This window comes from Lepidochelys kempii, chromosome 3 (assembly GCF_965140265.1).
Source record: "Lepidochelys kempii isolate rLepKem1 chromosome 3, rLepKem1.hap2, whole genome shotgun sequence".
NCBI classification, from domain to species: Eukaryota; Metazoa; Chordata; order Testudines; family Cheloniidae; genus Lepidochelys; species Lepidochelys kempii.
The window spans coordinates 38,646,621-38,665,362 of record NC_133258.1 but is presented as its reverse complement, the minus strand read 5'-3'; positions in this window follow the sequence as shown (position 1 = coordinate 38,665,362).

Below are 18,742 nucleotides of genomic sequence, written 5' to 3'. Positions count from 1 at the left end.
AACAGAGGAGGAGAAAGACCTGGGCATATTGGTCAATGATCGATCACAGGTCGCCAATGTGATGAAGCTGTGAAAAATCTAATGTAATCCTAGATGCATCAGGCAAGAAATTTCCAAAAGAGGTAGGGAAGTATTATTGCTCGTATACAAGGCACTACTGACACCTCATCTGGAAAACTGTGTGCAATTCTGGTCTACCATATTTAAGAAAGATGAATTCAAACTGCAACAGGTACAGAGAAGGGCTACTAGGATGATCGGAGGAATATAAAACCTACCTTACAAGGGGAGACTTTGCTTGTTTAGCCTAACTAAACGATGGCTGAGGGGAGATAGGGTTGCTCTCTGTAAGTACATCAGAGGGACAAATACCAGGAATGGAGAGGAAGTATTTAAGTTAAGGGCCAATGTTGACACAAGAACAAATGGATATAAACTGGCCATCAACAAATTTATGCTTGAAATTAGGCAAAGGTTTCTAACCATCAGAGGAATGAATTTCTGGAACGCACTTCCAAGGGGAGCAGTGGGGTCAAAAAAAGTAACTTGTTTCATGATTGAGCTTGATAAGTATATGGAAGGAATGGTCTGATGAGGTTACCTACAATGGCATGTGGCCCATCTGCAACCTCAAGTAGCAAAAATCCCCAATGGTTGGAGATAGGGCACTAGATGAGGAGGGCTCTGAGTTACTACAGAGAATTATTTCCCAGGTTTCTGGCTGGTGAGTCTTGCCAACATGCTGAGGGTTCAACTGATCACCATATTTGGGGTCAGGAAGGAATTTCCCCGCAGGTCAGATTGACAGAGACCCAAGGGATTTTTTGCCTTCCTCTGCAGCATGGGACACGGGTCACTTACAGGTTTAAACTAGTGTAAATAGTGGATTTTTTATGACTTGAGAACTTTTAAATCATGATTTGACGCCTTCAGTAACTCAGCCAGAGGTTATGGGTCTATTACAGGAGTGGGTGGGTGAGGTTATGTGGTCTGCATTGTGCAGAAGGTCAGATGATCACAGTGGTCCCTTCCGGCCTTAAAGTCTATGAGTCTATGAGACACAGTTTGAGCTTAATTTTCTTTTTAACAAACATGCTCAAATGCAGTGTGTGTTTGGCGTGGAAAGAAGAAACTGTATAAACAGGTCTGGTGGGGACTTGTTCCCAGAAGGAACATTTCTGAGGAAAGCTCAACAACCTTCTTTTGGTAAAGTACATTTGAATATAAGCACTATGGTGTTCCTCTCCCTCAGGTTGTATGAGGGAGCATTTTCTATATGTAGCTTTCCCACATTCCAGCAGCGCAGTAGTTTTCAGAATTGTTCCTACTGTGGACCATATCATCTCATGCACATATCCTTCCACTGCATGGTCACAAGCCCACCTTCCATCCCAGTCATGCTTCTATCCTCAATTGTGCTACATCTTTAGGCAACAGCAGTAATTTCTTACAGAGGAAAGTAATGTATAACTAACTGTCATTAATGCAGCAAATGTGGTGTCCATTTTGCACTTCATTTCCTCTCCCTCTTCCTTTCTATTCTGTTCTTTCCTCCCACTGATACTCCTCATATGTTCATCTGGTGCCTACCCTCCTTTCCCCTGAAATGCTGCCTGGTTCTCTTCTTCCCCGAACATTTCACTCCCTCTGACAGCTCCTGGCTGATCACCTGCTGGTGGCTAGTAGCTGCCCTCCCAATGATGGCTCTGGCAGCTAGGGGTGGTTTCTTCCTAGTTGTCTCTTATGTACCTAGTAGAAGCTACAGTGCTGGATCATCCTTCCCGTTTCCATTTGAAAATAAGGAGGAAGGACCCATATCATGTGACCTTCCAGTGCTCCACAATCAATAACTGCTCTGTGGATCACCAGGGGTCCATGGCCCATATTTCAATAACTGTTGCAGTAGAACCAGTAGCATAGCTGCCAGCCAATGAAGTGTATTCACCAGACATTAAACAGTACTGCAACTGCAAAATAGAAATGTATACACTTTTGCATGAAGATTTTTCAAAGTTCTGAACTCCCTTGTTCTGCTTAAGTCAGCCAGTCCTTCTCGTCTATTTCTGTGAAACAAGGCAAGTCAGCCTTGGATCATGGAACCTCTTAATTCTTTGGTATGATTGTTTTCCAGACAAATTTTTGCAAGTCTGCTAACATCTGCAGGAGTCTCCATGCTTAAGCTCCTCCTTGTTGGTAATGCCTCTTACAGTGTATATGAAAGATTTTGGCTCCATTAGTTAAGAAAAATGTTAGTTGATTTGGATTTCCAAGGAAGATATCTTATCTCTATCTCTGAGCTGGTTTCATATTGCTCCAAATGGTCTCTCAGTTATCTCTGGTACCTCAGGAGAATAGTCATGATCAACATAGATTATTTTGTTCTTATACAGAACCTGAAGGCAGACATGCTTGGAAGCCCCTTTAAAACTGCTTGGAATATTTCAGATCTATGTGCTTTGTTTGAGGATTCTTCAAAGATTAGATGATGGCTGAAGGATTCTTCAAAATACATCTGTTATGTCTGTCAGCACAGATCCTCTTCTACCTATCACCCTTTGTGCTGGGTATTTAGGAAACTGCCTCATTTTAATGTGATTACATAATTTTCAATCTGATCTGATAAAATCATTAATATAAAATGAGTGTGTGGACATGCTGGTAGAGAACGATATATATTCTGCTTCTAGATTTACCACCGATTTGTTGTATTACTATAAGACAGAGGTTCTGAAACTGGGAAGTGGGCCCCCTTGGGAGGGTGCGGAATGTATTTGGAGGGGGGATGACATGAGAAGCTTTAGGAAAAAAAACTTACTGCAGACATTTTACCCACAGCATTGAATAACTATTCCTCCAAACATATCAGATCCTCAGATGGTGCTGTGCATTTGACTCCAGATGGCATTATGCATTTTGATGGATTTCTGCTAAGCTTGCATAGCATTATGCAAAGTCATTGCCATCTGTATGTTAATCGGTTTGCTACAATGCAGTGTGCACGTTAAACTGTAAGCATGGACCACAATCACAGTTTTTCTTTTGCTCTTATTACAATGAATTGTTGGTTCATTCATGCAATAGAAAAAAAACCTGAAGAACAAAGAAGCCAAAACTGATTCAAGTGAAGCATCACCATTGCATATATCAGTATATGCACTTGTGTAGTGGGGAGTGGGGTGTAAACTACTACAGACACAAAAACGGGGGAGGGAGGCAACCAAATAAGTTTGAAAACCACTGCCATATGCAATTTACACAGGGCCAAACCCTGTTTAGTGTGAAGCAGGCAGTAGATAAGCATATGCAGCAAACTCATTCACATTGCTAAGTCAGCCATTGATTCCACTTTAGCTCAGCGGAAAACTGGAAATATGCCTGGACTTACCTCCAATGGTGAAAATAGAAGCACTGGCCAGACCACCACCAGCACATGGGTGGAAGTATTACACTACATGATCAAGAGCAGTGTGGTCATAGCTTCAACCAAATCATACAGACAAGCACCCTTCAACAGATACTGAAGGGAGCTAGTGCCTGGGGAAAACACAAAACAGACACCTGACATAATCCCTTTACTTCATCATTGAGGAAGGAGTATCTCTTCTCTCTTCCCCCTCCTCCCATGGCTATTACTCATGATGACCTAGAGAGCAGGATATGACAGAAAGCCTGACTCTATACTAACTCTTCCCCCCTTTTTCAGAAGTACTAGCCCTGTAGTAATTTGATGAGTAATCAGTAGAGATGGTTCCAGTTGTGTGCCCGAAATGGATGAATATTAGATTTTCCTCATGTAAGTACACCACTGACTCACTGATGAGTTACTGTAATGCCTTAATCACTGACTGTTAGATGCAATCCTGAACTGGATTTGGCCTTAAGACCCGTGCCTCAGTTTACCCAGAACACTACCTCACAACAATGTTATGCTGCTTAGTAAATTAGTAATGCTTAGCATTAGATAAAATTTTTGATGTACACCAGGTGTTAACAAACCTCACAATACTCCAAGGAGCATTATTTTGCAGCTGGGGAAACCACACCTATGGTATAGCTAGTCTTAGGCCATGTCTACACTACGAAATTAGGTCGAATTTATAGAATTTGGTTTTGTAGAAAGTGTTTTTATACAGTCGATTGTGTGTGTCCCCACACAAATGCTCTAAGTGCATTTAGTCGGCGGAGTGCATCCATAGTACCGAGGCAACTGTCGACTTCCGGAGCGTTGCACTGTGGGTAGCTATCCCACAGTTCCCGCAGTCTCCGCCACCCATCTGAATTCTGGGTAGAAATCCCAATGCCTGATGGGGCAAAAACATTGTTGCGGGTAGTTCTGGGTACATATTGTCAGGCCCCCCCTTTCCTCCCTTCCTCCCTCCCTCCGTGAAAGCAACGGCAGACAATTGTTTCGTGCCTTTTTTCCTGGGTTACCCGTGCAGATGCCATACCACGGCAAGCATGGAGCCCACTCAGCTCACAGTCACCGTATGTCTCCTGGGTGCTGGCAGATGCGGTACGCATTGCTACACAGCAGCAGTTTATTGCCTTTGGGCAGCAGACAGTGCAGTATGACTGGTAGCCGTTGTCGCCGTAGTCCAGGGTGCTCTTTTAGCCGACCTCGGTGAGGTCAGTCAGGGGTGCCTGGGCAAACATGGGAATGACTCAGCCAGGTCATTTCCCTTTTAAGTTTCGCTCATGGCGATTCAGTCCTGCCAGCAGCCCTACTGCACTGTCTTCTAATGAGCAGCCAGGAGACGACGATGGCCAGCAGTCATACTGCACCGTCTGCTGCCAGCAAGATGTAAAAAGATAGATGAAGTGGATAAAAACAAGAAATAGACCAGATTTGTTTTGTATTCATTTTCTCCTCCCTTCCTCCCTCTCTTCGTGAAATCAACGGCCTGCTAACCCAGGGTTTTGAGTTCTATCCTTGAGGGGACCATTCAGTTTCTCCTTGATGCAAAGCCACCCCCTTTGTTGATTTTAATTCCCTTTAAGCCAACCCTGTAAGCCATATTGTCAGTCGCCCCTCCCTCCGCCAGAGCAACAGCAGACAATCGTTTCGCGCCCTTTTCCCTGGATTGCCCGAGCAGACACCATAGCACAGTAAGCATGGAGCCCGTTCAGCTCACTGCAGCAGTTGACCATTGTAAACACCTCACGCATTATTGTGCAGTTTATGCAGAACCAGCACCTGAAAAACCAGGAGATGAGGCAACAGCAGTGCGGTGATTAGGACATGAACACAGATTTCTCTAAAACCGTGGTCCCCAGCAATTTGGAGATCATGGTGTTACTGGGGCAGGCTCATGCTGTGGAATGCCGATTTTGGGCCTGGGAAACAAGCACAAAGTGGTAGGACCGCATAGTGTTGCAGGTTTGGGATGATTCCCAATGGCTCCAAAACGTTCACATGCATAAGTGCACTTTTATGGAACTTTGTGACTTGCTTTCCCCTGCCCTGAAGCGCAAGAATACCAACATGAGAGCAGCTCTCACAGTTCACAAGCGAGTGGCAATATCCCTGTGGAAGCTTGCAATGCCAGACAGCTACCGGTCAGTCAGTAATCAATTTGGAGAGGACAAATCTACTGTGGGGGTTGCTGTGATGCAAGTAGCCAACGCAATTATTGAGCTGCTGCTATCAAGGGTAGTGACTCTGGGAAATGTGCAGGTCATAGTGGATGGCTTTGCTGCAATGGAATTCTCTAACTCTGGTGGGGCTATAGATGGAACGCATATCCCTATCTTGGGACCGGACCACCAGGGCAGCCAGTACATAAACCGCAAGGGGTACTTTTCAATGGTGCTGCAAGCACTGGTGGATCACAAGGGACGTTTCACCAACATCAACGTGGGATGGCTGGGAAAGGTACATGACGCTCGCATCTTCAGGAACTCTGGTCTGTTTCAAAAGCTGCAGGAAGGGACTTTATTCCCAGACCAGAAAATAACTGTTGGGGATGTTGAAATGCCTATATGTATTGTTGGGGACCCAGCCTACCCCTTAATGCCATGGCTCATGAAGCCGTACACAGGCAGCCTGGACAGTAGTCAGGAGCTGTTCAACTACAGACTGAGCAAGTGCAGAATGGTGGTAGAGTGTGGATTTGGACATTTAAAGGGTCGCTGGTGCAGTTTACTGACTCGCTCAGACCTCAGTGAAACCAATATTCTCATTGTTATTGCTGCTTGCTGTGTGCTCCACAATCTCTGTGAGAGTAAGGAGGAGATGTTTATGGTGGGGTGGGAGGTTGGTGCAAATTTCCTGGCTGCTGAATACGCTCAGCCAGACACCAGGGCAGTTCGAAGAGCACAGCAGGAAGCGCTGCGCATCAGAGAAGCTTTGAAAACCAGTTTCATGACTGGCCAGGGGACTGTGTGACACTTCTGTTTGTTTCTCCTTGATGAAAACCCGCCCCCTTGGTTGCCTCTAAATTCCCTGTAAGCCACCCACCCTCTCCCCTTTAATCATAGCTTGCTTGCAAAGGAAATAAAGTCACTATCGTTGAAAAAACATGTATTCTTTATTAATTGATTATAAAAATAGGGAGATAACTCACAAGGTAGCCCGGGTGGGGTGTGGGAAGGAAAAGGCCACTTTAAAACTTCTTGAATGACAGCATTCTGTTGCTTTGGCTGTCCACTGGGGTGGAGTTGTTGGGTGCCCAGAGCCTCCCCCCACATTCTTGGGCGAACTTGGGGAGGAGGGAGGGTGGTTAAACAGGAGCTGCAGTGGCAGTCTGTGATCCTGCTGCCGTTCATGAACCTCCACCAGATGCCGGAGCATGTCCGTTTGATCCCACAGTAGCCCCAGCGTTTCCTCATGCCTCCTCTGATCTTCCTGCCACCACCTCTCCTCACGTTCATCGGCCACCATCCTGTACTCTGCTATTGTGTCCCTCCACACAGCTCTGTCAGTGCTGGACAGCTGCATGAACTCAGAGAACATGTCATCGCACGTGCGTTTTTTTCGCCGCCTTATCTGAGATAGTCTTTGGGACAGAGGAGGGAGGCTTGAAACATTTGCAGCTGCTGGAGGAAAAAAAGGGAGTGAAGTATTTAAAAAGATACATTTTACAGAACAATGACTATACTCTTACACAGTGAACAACACTATTCACATTACATAGCACATGTGATTTTGGTACAAGGTCGCATTTTGAATCTTATATGGAGTGGCTGCGGCTTTGGTGTTAGAGATCACACACTCAGTGCCGGGCAACAGAATTCAGCTTGCACGCGGCCACGGTAAGCCACAGTCTTTCAGCTTCTGCAACCTTCATAACAGCAGCACCCTCCTCTCCCATACCAAGCAAAGCACGTTGGGTTGGCCATTTAGTGCTGCGATTTTCCTGTTAATGTGCAGTAGCAGAACCCAAAGTAACCCCCTACATCCAATTCTCTGGGATGTTCACTTTACCCCTCCCCACACTGCATGGCTGGTATCAGGGAAGATCCCTGCTAGCCAAACACGAACAGCTCAGCGCCAATGCCCCCGCCTCCCCACCACGTGGCTAACTGCGGGGAGGATTTCTTTTCAGCCACAGGCAAACAGCCCAGTAGGAACAGCCACCTCTGAATGTCCCCTTAATTAAATTCCCCTGTTTCAACCAGGTTACCATGAATGATATCACTCTCCTGAGGATAACACAGAGAGATAAAGAACGGATGTTGCTTGAATGCCAGCAAACACCAGGGCCATACGCTGCCAGGCTTTGTCATGCAATGATACCAGATTACTTGCTACTAGTATGGTGTAGTAAAGTGTCCTACCATGGAGGACGGAATCAGGCTGCTCTCCCCAGAAACCTTCTGCAAAGGCTTTTAGATTACCTCCAAGAGAGCTTCATGGAGATGTCCCTGGAGGATTTCCGCTCTATCTCCAGACACATTAACAGACGTTTCCAGTAGCTGTATTGGCCACGAATGCATCCCAAGTCCTCAGGGCTACTTAATCTTTTAAAAATGCTTGCTTTTATAACATGTATTATATTTAAAAAGGTACACTGACCAGAGGTCCCTTCTCCGGCTTTGTTGGTTTGGGCGGGTATTTCAGTCAGGGGGATAAAAAGATCCTGGCTGTCAGGGAGAACGGTGTGCTGTGTGCTCTCCTCAAGCTCATCCTCCTCCTCCTCATCTTCCCCATCCGCAAAATCCTCAGCCATGGTGGAGAGTACCCCATCATCGGAGTCCACGGACATGGGTGGGGTAGTGGTGGCTACACCCCCTAGAATTGAATGCAGCTCAGCGTAGAAGCAGCATGTCTGGGGCTCTGTCCCGGAGCGTCCGTTTGATTCTTTGGTTTTCTGATACGCTTGTATGAGCTCCTTAAGTTTCATGCAGCACTGTGTTGCATCCCTGCTATAGCCTCTGTCCCTCATGCCTCGGAGATTTTTTGAAATGTTTTGGCATTTCGTCTTTCGGAATGTAGTTCTGATAGCATGGATTCCTCTCCCCGTACAGCGATCAGATCCAGTACCTCCCATTTGGTCCATGCTGGAGCTCTTTTTCAATTCTGGGACTGCATGGTCACCTGTGCTGATGAGCTTGCCTGGCCAAACAGGAAATGAGATTCAAAAGTTCCCGGGGCTTTTCCTGTACATCTGGCCAGTGCATCCGAGTTCAGAGTGCTGTCCAGAGTGGTCACAATGGTGCACTGTGGGATAGCTCCCGGAGGCGAATACCTTCGAATTGCGTCCACACTAACCCTAACTCGAAACGGCGATGTCGATTTCAGCGCTAATCCCCTCATTGGGGAGGAGTACAGAAATCAGTTTTAAGAGCCCTGTATGTCGACAAAAATGGCTTAGTTGTGTGGACGGGTGCAGGGTTAATTCGATTTAATGCTGCTGAATTCGACATAAACTCGTAGTGTAGACCAGGCCTTAGTGATTTTCCCCAGTCTGTATAGCAAATTATTCTCAGAAGCAGGCTTAAAACTCTGTAGAGTCAGGTTCCATTGCCCATTCTCAATCCTCTAGATCATGCTACTATTGGTGCTAAAGCACTCTGTGATCTTAGGATGGAGGCTGATATAGAATGCAAAGTACTATTATACACCTTACAAAATGGTTATTACACCTGTAATTATGTTCCCTCTTAGTCATAGATCCTTATAGCCGCACTCTGACATTTTTGGACAGCCGCTGAGCTAACCAGAACATTTTCATGCAATACTGCCCATACATTTCTATTTTTGTGATTATTCACCAGTGCAGATGTGGTGTAGGTGTCCTCAGTCTCTTTGCCAATGCGTCTTACCTTTATTGTGGATGTTTAGTTTGATGAAACAATGTCACTGCATTCATTAACTTCAGCAAGGAAGTCTTGCAAGCAAAGCTTTGCTCTAAATCCCTTCCAAGCATTATTTCTGTAATAAAGAGATAATATTAACCATACCTTAAAATTACATGCCACCTTGCATAAGAACAGAATCCAAATCTACTTTATTTTAGGTTCAAAAGGAATTGTCAAATTAAATATCTAGATCAATATAGATATATATATCCATTTTCATTGATCTCTGCACTTCCTGGTTCTGATTGGGATTGAAAGCAGAAATGCTTATATGTCAAAAATCAGTATCATGGAATGGCTGGAATGACTAAAAGCAAGTAGTATTGTACATCTTACATAGAAGTCATTTATGGGGAAATCTGCAGCTACCCCTTTTTTAAAAAAAAAAAGACTCAAAATCTGAATAAACAACCTTTTATCACTCAAACCTCAACCTTTTATCACTAGCCAACATTCCCACTCTTATGAAAAGTGCCTTGGAAATTTTAGCAACCATGCGATTGGATTTCCATTTTGTTGCCAACATGTAATAGGGCAGTGGGACCAACTAACTTCATACTCCTCAAGATGTAGTTATATGAAAACATTCACATACAAAGCAAGACTGGAAGATTTTTTGCAGCATGAAAAAATATCACATTACAGGTTTCAGAGTAGCAGCCGGGTTAGTCTCTATTCGCAAAAAGAAAAGGAATACTTGTGGCACCTTAGAGACTAACAGATTTATTTGAGCATAAGCTTCATCCGATGAAGTGAGCTGTAGTTCACGAAAGCTTATGCTCAGATAAATTGGTTCGTCTCTAACGTGCCACAAGTCCTCCTTTTCTTATCACATTACCATGATCAGGTGGCAGCAACTTCATAATGCCAAGCTGATATAGTCTACCTCCCTTTCCTGGCTTTGGTTCTTTCCACGATGGAGTAAATGTGGTGCCTACCTTTGCTGCTTTCTCACGTGTACATTGTCTTAATCTGATATGATTCCTTAGGTAAACATGAGTGTGAAAAATGGGACATTTTATTGCACTCACATAATGCCAAATCCAGCCACAGTGTATGTGGCGACAAATAAAAGTTTATTCAAGTCAGCGTAACTTCTGACTTTGGGACTGAATTGGGCCTGTGGTATACAGCCACTTGTTCTTTTACATCTGTCATACCTTGAGAAACAGAATGATCCTGTCTCTCATGCATAGAGAGAATTCCAGTCAGGACTACATTGTATATTATTGATCTGCTCTTTGAAGAACTCTAAGACTACTATCCAAACTGCAAAACCAGGGAAAGGGTTATGTGGATGAAATACCTATCTCAATTAAATATTATAAAATGCCTTTGTCATCCTGAAACTAGATCATCTGTCATCTGCTGAGAGGGAAACCATAGTTGTCGCTGCTTGTTGGCTGCATTTCACAGGAGTCCTATTAGAGTCTAAAAGAGGTCTCTCCTATAGCACAGAAAGGCTCAGAGTAGTACATCACTGCTGGCATCTTATTGTACTGAAAAAACAACTTTTATTTGGGGATAACAGCATTGAACCTATAATACATTTTAGCCATCTGCCTTCGAATTTATACATCTGTGCTTGGTTTTAGTAATGCTACGCCAATAAAGAGTGGATTGGGGCCAATAATATGAGCAGTTCATTAAAATGAGCAATTGTCTTCTACTTGTTGTCTATAGCTTGCATGAGGTTGAGCTCCTTGAACTGTGTACAAATTAAGAAAGGGAGAATTGTGAATAAAGAGAGCATCTTTCATACTGAAATATACCACAGTACATATATGTGATTTTGCTAGTGTGAAGTGTACTGTTCTTGGTATAGACTCAGGCAAACCCTGTGGAAAAGAGATGAATGCATCCTGCCTGCATGAAGCTTGTTGTACATTTTGTATTGTATTTACTTTGCATCAGTAAATTGTTTTCGAACAGTAAAGGCCCAGTCCAGGGCACCTGCAAGTCAACCACAAGATATCAATTGACTTCAGTGTTGGCTTTTGATAGCGGGACCAGATAGTCTGTTTGTTTTATCTAACTTGGAATTCGTTTGGACATGTTTTAACAGAGCAATTAGATGGTTTGTAATTGGCATGATAAATTAAATTTTAATTTAAAAAAATATTATAATAGAAATCAAGAATTCCTTTTGGGGCCACGTGCCATAAGGATAACTCAAAAGCCAGCAGCCAATTTTCTGGGATTTGGGGGAGGGAGGGAAGTGGTGGAGTTATTAGATAAAATATCTAAGTGGGTGGGAGAAATCAGCTTCATCTTAGCTTATGTTTCAAAGAGTTTTGAAAATGAATCTTCATCCTCATTTAGAAAAGATTCGTATAATAACACAAAGCCTCCTAATCCTTGGAGGAGTGCCATGTACTGTGTTTCTTCCCATTACATCAGAGATTGAGCCCTCTGCATACGATAATCCATACAGTCAAGAAGGTGATCTGGGGCCTCCCCCTCCTCAGCTATGATTCATCTTTCCAAAGGTCATTTTGCTTTGAGAGACACTTTTTCCTGCCTCTTCTCAAACTGAAGCACCAAAAGTATGGTCCTTAGGAGAACAGTCTTCAGTCAGATCATTTTACTATGTAAGGCCAAATTCTGCTTGCCTTACCTCTCTGAGGAGTAGCTTCTAAAAGGCTTCTCACAAAAGCAAGGCAAGCAAGATGTGGCTCTTCATTTTTTTAAAATGAAACTGTTGCTTAAAAAAATTCACTAAAATTTATTAGCTGCCAGAGAAAGTTGGAAAAGGTACAGTGAAACTAGAGGGGCAACATAGCTAAAAGCTTACAGTAAAAACAGAGAGTGAGGGGTAAAGGGAAGGAAAATGACATCTTTTTAGGATTGCCAAAAATATGTCATGAATCCCTAAAATAGCTTTAACATCAGAGATTGGCCATATGAAGAGATTCCTTCTCTCCACTCTTGTCACCCTCATATAGGTTTGTAAACTTATTTTTTAAACAGACCAAAAGGCATCTCAAGGGGATACACTCTAGATGAAGACATTGTCAACTATTACCCCCCCCCCCGCCCCACAAAAAACAAATCCTCGCAGGGAAGTACTGCAGACAAGTACTGCAGACTTCTGTATCCGAAGTCCAGGTGACTGTAAGGAGTCTCCCTGCGTGGGTGATAACCACATGCCAAGTCCTTGCTCTCTTGAGAACAAGGACTGCAACTGCCTAGAGACAGTAGTCACTCCCAAAACCTGCCAGTTACAGAGTAACTTGCTTTGCCTCCAGGTGTGCAGCAGTGGGTGTGGCTCCCCCATATACCTGTATAGCGCTTCTTGAAGCACCTGCTGGGACAATGTGACTTGACACTTTTCCCAGTGCAGGCCAATGCCTACAAAGAACAACTGAGCCTTTGAGTAATAATAATACATTGTTATAAAAAATGATTCAACCTGAAATCGTAGGATATTATTTAAATGCAATATGCAATTAAACGCAGGCAGGGTGTTAATGCAAGTGGTTAAGATTTCATGTTAGTAAATTCAAGTTAGAACTCAACGAAATAAACATTCTGCTTCCACACACTGAAAACCATGCAAAGGCGTATAAAAGCCACATAAGACTCCATACATTTTATTGGTTCATATCTTTATCAGCACAATTTCTCCAAGCTGCTGCTGATAATTTCTCTCTGGCTCCTTATAAATTATGTTGGTTTACATTTGTTATCTATCATTATCTAATGTACTTCTTAAGCACCTATCACCTTCTTTTGTCCAGAAGCTACATGCAGCTTCCTAGCATGAGTGTTTTAGATCAGAAAAACCTGCTGCCATATCTCTTATCTTGTCATCTGTGGATTCAAATCTGAGCCAGAGCAGCTATGCACAATTGCCCTGCTGCTACTGTAATAAGATAGACTTTTTTGTTTTGTCTACAATAAAGATTGATTCTGCAGTTTCTGCATCCCTTAAGAATGTGTATCAACATCTATTCCTCGGAATACAAGCAAATGATAACATTAGTGTGTCTCAGATGTAATTCAGTCTATGACATTTGTGTGGGCTATGTTAAGTTTGGACAAATAGTTTATTTGGTGTATTGCTTACTTCTCAGTAGCAACTAAAAGTACTTTGTGTTGAAATTGGGCAGTATCCATGAGGGCTTTTATAATCCCACCACCTTCAACATTTCTAAGACAAGTTTCCTTTACTTGTTCTTCTGCTGCATTAGGAATGCTGTCATCTTTACTGAATTGCTGTACTTATAGGGCTGACAAAACCTTCAAAAACACACAAGTGGAAACCTTCTAGAGACATGTGCACCGTTAAGTGCACAAAAAAAAAAAAAGGTAGAAAGAAGGGTGTACAAAGGGGCAAAAAAATTGTAAGATAAACAATGAAGAATAGAATAGGGCCAAAGCGAATTGAACTTAATGGATTCTGAACAATGAAGTTAAAGTGGCTCTGTGTAGGCAAATGTACAGTCGGTAGGATTAGGGCCTAAACAAGCAACAGGACATTATCTAGTTAAATGAGTTTGTGAAATTTCACACTTTTATAAAACACTATTCCCTCATTTTACAGTGTACCCTTGGAACAATTTACCGAGGGCTCTGGTGGATTCTACATTACTGGAAATCTTTAAATCAAGTTGAACGTTTTTCTAAAAGAAAAATGTATTCATACAAGAACTAATTAAAGGAAGTCCTATGGTCTGATGACCACAATGGTCCCTTCTGGCGTTATGAATCTATGAATCTTTGCAATTACAGAAAATTGTGTGAATCAACAGTATGGATTGAGATACCAGCTGGACCATAGTAGCAGAGTTTTGTTGTTCTTACAGAGAATCACTTGCTAGTAATTAATGACTTTTATTTATGACAAAAATTAGGCATAATGAGGAAAATGACGTCATCTGCCTCAATCATAACCTCTTTGGAGAAGATGTCTATAGCACATTGTGATAGCCAATGTATACTAAGTGACAACACTACTTCCCCAGAAATGTATATCAAGAAAAGGCAAATCTTACTTTTGGCAGAATAATCTGCTGACCTGCCCACAGATTAAGAATTAAGAGAAAGCCAGTTCTGAATTGCTAAAACTAAAAATTCCATCTTAATTTTAAAGTTACTGTTATTTGTTTATACTAATATTGTAAGAACCAAGCCTTTCTTATTTGTCATATTAATACTGGATGGAGGGAGAGGGAAGATGTATTTAGTAACATGGGAACTATAAAATACTATGAAAGAGGTACTGTTGTACATGCATTGTTGGATATATTAGCAGTATATACTCATGAACAGGAAGTCAAAGAACCAGTTTGTGGCAGATTCACTTGGTATGATAATTTCCATGTCTATTATAAAATCACATCACTAAATGGACAAAACCCACAAATGTCCAAATCCTTTAGCCAAATGATGAACTACAGGGTGATTAGTCTCTGGTACTTAATGTTACAGGGCAGCTCATACTGTTGTGACACGGTCATTCCCATCAGCTGACTCCTCACTTGTTTTTTCCATTTTTACTCTTTGGAAATGAAATGCCTTATTTCTGATTTGTCCTGGTCCTGTCTCCTGCCTTGTGGTGTCCCACCCTTCCATCCGCATCAATTTCATGGACTCACTGCAACTATCCCCTCCTGCTCCCTGATGCCAGGGGCTCTGTGTCTCCCTGTCACAAGATGATGTGGTCTTTTTAAGCAGCCTTAGCTTATCTGGAGGGGGGAGCAGTTAGCTCAGCTGGGGCTAATAATGCACTGCACAATGGTAATTGAAACACAAGAACCACCTGAAAGGGGTCATGTAATTGAATGTCACCTGAAGAGTGTGTAGTTCAGGAGGAAAGAGCAATTAGGAAGAGGAAGTACTGGAGTTAAAAGGAGGAAATGGCAGTGAGACAAAGACCAGACTTGCGAGAAAAAACTAGGCTGTAGAGGAAAGAAACACCTTTCAGCAATGGGACTTGAAAGAAGACCTTGACTTACAGAAGCTGGGTCCTGAAAGAAAGGTCAGGAAAGGCTAAGCGAAAGTTTATGAGAATAAAAGGTGGCTTAGAGACTCTGGATGCCTGGTCACTGAAGGAGCCCAAACATATTACGAGTGAGCTGGTGAGGTACATGATTTTAAAGACAAGGTAACCCCAAAAGGGGCTGGATATTGAGAAAGCATGGCTGGAGGGCCATGGTTCTCTGAAAAACTTAAAAGATTCTGTAATCCAAAATGGAACTGGACACTAGAGGGGGCTTGGCTAGAGAATAGGACTCTACTGAATGCTTTGTCCCCTGAGAGTGTGAGGTGGGGTGTCACATTCTGGGATGCAAACCAGACCTGTGTGGAGTTGTGTCACCACCCTGCCCCCAAATTTTGGGTGATACCAGTCAGCACTGTGTTCTTGGGGAACCAGGGTACAGTATCCAGCCTGTTTGACTCATGAAAGACACAGCCCCCACCCCCGCCTCTGATTGAACCAAAACCAATCAGAGAAAAGACTTGCAGAGAGCAGTAAAGGGTGGTGGGAGACACATCTACATCCCTCCTGACAAGGATGACAAGATTAAAGGCAACTCCCCTAGCCTCATCTGCATCAAAGATGGGACAGGGAGACATCTCCATTAGCATACAGAATGGAGAACAGAGATTCCAACTAAAGAACCACACTGAATTCTGGGACCAGAAAAGCAGGGAAGCACTGCATCATGGGGATCTCTGCTCCAGATGTTAATGAACCTATGCCTGCACACACCCAGATCAGCAGTTATTAGACCAATTCTAGTAATGAATCCTTGCTTGATATCCAAAATACTGAAGCAGCCTAACTGCATTGTGAGCTCCCTGGAAGGAACATCATCCATAGCCAAGAGTGACTCAGCTCCTATTGTCTAGCCTAAAGAAAACCCTTGAGTCATCAGTTTACCTATAAACAAATGTAGTGTTCTCCCTTGAACCATTGTATTTTCTCTACAAAAAACCCTACCTAAGCCCAAGTGAGTGTTCGGATGCTTGGATCCAAACTATGCATCAGTTCCACTGGGACTCCATCTTCTCCTGACTGATCATGGTGGGGGCTCTGCCTGTATCTAGAACTCAGAACCCTGAGCTACCACCATCACCTGGGAACGCCGACCAGTTCAAGCTTGGAAGTAGCATGGAAGTAGTGAGATTCCCCTCTTTCTCTCTCTCTGTTTTCCTTTCTACTTCAGGTATTAACCTTTAGTAATGTAACCATTATGTTGGTTTAGGCTCTCCTTGTGTAGCTATCACTATTATTCAATCAATAACTTTTGTGGTTAAGCTGGTTGCTTCTCTCTCTCTCTCAACTTTATGCTTTTGTGTTTTTAGCTTCCCCGTTTTCTCTGCAGCAACGCTTCTTTTACCTAAGCTAAAGATCCCTGTAGCACCCAAAAATCTTGTGGGTTTTGCTCATCAAGTGGGTTACTACCAGAACAATTGTGATGTGAAAGTAGGGATAGGGACATACTAAACCTGTGACATACAAGGGTGGCAGCTTGAAAGTGCTGCTCGACCCAGTCTGTTGAATACAGGGGCACATAAGCGTGGCAGCCTGGAAGTGCTATTTGACCCAGCCTGCTCAGGCTTACTCTATTCCAGTGCGGTACTTGTGGCATTTATGGGTTACAGCTTGAAAGTGCTGCTTGGCCCAGCCTATTGAGCCCAGGGACATATAAGGGTGACAGCTTAAAAGTGCTGATTGACCCGGTCTGCTCAGACTTACTCTGTTAATGTGTGTGTGCGTGTGTGTGTGTTCATCTGGTTCTGGGGCTGGAAGAACCCAGCCCTGGGAAACCTAGGTCCTGCAGGATAGCTCTAGTGGGAGGGGACTTGCAGAAGGGAGTTTAGCTTCATATGAAAACACACGTGACACAAGCAGTACATTAATAGAATTACAGAACCCTCCCCCTGAAGAGTAACCCTAAGAAATGAGTGTACCCCGAAGTAACGGGCAAATCTGGTAACATGGGTGCCTGGCAATGCTTTACTGTTGTAGCTCCCAACCTGGGCTGCTCACAAACAGCCCTCCAGCATGTAGGTTACACCCTGAATGTCTGGGTATAGCTGTGGCCCTGGTCCAGCTGCTCTGATGCCAGCAGCCTGTCAGCACCACTTCAGTCACATTCTGGCTTCCACCAACCTTGATTACTATTTGCAGGGTGACCCCAAGACTCTCCCAGTCCCAAATTTTCCCAAAAACATGTGTTCTGCACTCTCCAGGCCTCTCCTGAACAATTCATATATTAAAAGGTCCGTTGCCCCTGTAATGGTCAATATTCAACAGTTTGTTACTTCAGCTGGAATTACCAAAACAGTTCAGTTTAAATACGTGTGTGTGTGTGTGTGTGTGAGAGAGAGAGAGCACTTGGGGTTTTCTGCCTCTTTCTTTTATGGTATGGTTAACTTTTGAAGAGGATTCTTCTGAGGGTTACCCCTCAAAGCAAAATTTATTCAAACAGTAAAGAAGGCAAGGTGGAGTTGGGGTTGAAGGAAGCTCCATGCTCTTTCTTCTCAAATGTGTTTGAAATGCAAATTTGCTTTGTCTCCTGCCATCTCTTCTAGCTGTCTCAAGGACCCTGTTTACTACGTATGCGTAAATTGAAATAAAGACACATTGCTTTGTTCAGCATACTTTTGCCTGGGCACAGCTGTATGGTTTTGAACATGTGCTAGTAATATCATACCGGGGGGTTTCATAACTTTACATATTATGTTGCTATTTACATTTCACCATGATATTATTGACCGCCGAGTTGTCAGTTTTCAAATGATACCTCACAAGGCATATTTTGTACAAGATTATTACAAGTGTGCAGGGTGTGCAGGGTGTGAATACAGGGGAACTTCAGAGCACGGGGGTGCTCTGGAACAGGGGTGATCAATGAAACACCCATACCCCTCCCTTCCATGCCAGGGGATGCTGTGTACCCCCATCGCCTGGTCATTCTTATTCTTATTCTCCTTCTTTCTTCTTTCTTTTTCTCCCTCTTTCAGGATGTTAACATTTTAAACTATATTGGGAGCATGGGGAGAGCTGAGATGGGGGTACTGTTATGCTGGAAAATGTTAATGGTTACCATCAACTGGTTCTTTGATCTACAGACAACTAAAGAGATGCTAACTAGATGCCATGGACTCTGTGTGTCTCATTTCCCCTCTTCCAATTCTGCCAAAAATCAATAGGGTTCTGCCCATTGATGCTTAGATCCTTCCGAGAAACCTTAGAACTGATTAAGTGCAGTGTTCAAAAGTTGTTATATTCTGACATCCATTTATTTTTATTTGTATTATAGTAGCACCTAAAGATCCCAGACATGGACCTGGACTCCATTGTGCTAGGCACAAACACATAACTAAAACACGGTTCCTGTCCCAAATAATTGACAATCTAAGTGTCAGACAAGAGACAACAGATGGATACAGACACATGGAAATAATGAAATGATAATAATCAACA